The sequence below is a fragment of the Corylus avellana genome, chromosome ca2, assembly GCF_901000735.1.
Source record: "Corylus avellana chromosome ca2, CavTom2PMs-1.0".
Taxonomy (NCBI): Eukaryota; Viridiplantae; Streptophyta; class Magnoliopsida; order Fagales; family Betulaceae; genus Corylus; species Corylus avellana.
Window position 1 is genome coordinate 44,589,486 of NC_081542.1, and position 1,639 is coordinate 44,591,124.

A 1,639-nucleotide genomic window follows, 5' to 3' on the forward strand; every position below is an offset into this window, starting at 1 on the left:
AAAAAAATTAAGGTGTTTAGTAATTTATCACAAATAAATAATTATTTGTGGAATCAGAATTGAAATAGATTTTATTCTATTACTTAATGAGAGGAATAATTAAAAAAAAGTTTTCATTGATCGTCAATGACTTAGCTAGCCTATGAATACAGAACATGTTTATTCCATGTATGAGGTATTAGTGGGCATAGCTTAGAAAACACCTCTTTTACTAAAAAAAGAAATAAAAAATTTAAAAAAATTCAGAGTTTATGTTGCTTAAGTAATTTTAAATCTTTTTCCATTGCATATTTTAACATATTATTGTTTTGAATATATTACAAGAAATTGTTTGTCTTTAGGATGCTATTATCCACCCAGGAAATCCTGGGATTTAACTAGTTTTTTTTTTGGACATTTGCATTGAGTTAGCTAAAATATAGATTGCTATCTAAAATTTAGATAAAACTCTCCTACATTCAAGGAAAATTTAGAGAGACGCTGTAATTCAATTTAAAAGTTTTTTACTTTAAATAATTCTCTCCCTCTCACTTTTTCTATCTTTCTCTTAAATAAAAAATGATTAAATAGTATTAAGAAAGATTAAAAAATTCGGATATGGAGTGCATTTAAAAATCTTTAAGTAATTAAAAAAAAAATGGTTAAACATATTTTACCCTATGTGATGTGACTACTTCATTCTATCCACTTATAACACTACAAAAAACACATTTTTTGCTGACCCATGATTACTGACGTGTCAGGTCGTCTGACACGTCAGTAAATCTTGCTGACGGGGCTTTCCTGACGTGTTTCGGTCGTGAAGAATGTGGGTGTCAGGAAATCGGAATTCCTGACGTGTCGAAATTGACACGTCAGGAATTACTGACGTGCTGAATTTTCACACGTGAGTAAATCTTCTGACTTGTCAAAATTGACACGTCAGGAAATTCCTCACGTGTCAAAAACTGACACGTCAAGAAATTACTGACGTGTCAATTTTTGACACGTCAATAATTTCCTGACGTGTCAATTTTTGACACGTCAAGAATTTCCTGACGTGTCAAAATTGACACGTCAGTAATTTCCTGACGTGTCAGTTTTGACACGTCAGTAATTTGGTTCAAAACGAACCAAATTTGCCGACGTGTCAAAAATTGACACGTCAGTAATTACTGACGTGTCAATTTTTGACACGTCGGCAAATTTGGTTCGTTTTGAACCAGATTTTTTCCTTCCCCCCTATATTTTTTGTGATTTTTTTCAGGACTATACCCGAATTTTGTGTTACGGTTCACCTGATATTCAATCTATCCATCAAAACCATGCAAATAATATACAATTTTTCCATCAAATAACATACATCATATCCATTAACATCAATCACAAACTACCCATCAAAACTAACTTCAACACACCATAATAACACAAATAACATAATATATATACACCAATCACAAATATATATATAAACTAACTTCAACACACCAAAAATATCACATACTAACATAATATACACAAATACAATTACATCAACTTATACACAACTGTGAATAGCCTCAAATTCTCGACCAGACTAGCGATCATTGACATCCATAGCATCCTCTCGACGATGTCCATTACCTGCAAATGATAAAACAAACAATATTCACCAATAAAA

At 31.4% G+C, this 1,639-nt stretch overlaps 1 pseudogene; it reads right to left on the bottom strand.

Moving 5' to 3' along the window:
- Window positions 1-1,506: 1,506 nt before the first annotated feature.
- LOC132169913 (uncharacterized) overlaps window positions 1,507-1,639 on the bottom strand; it is a 15,867-nt pseudogene continuing 15,734 nt past the window's right edge.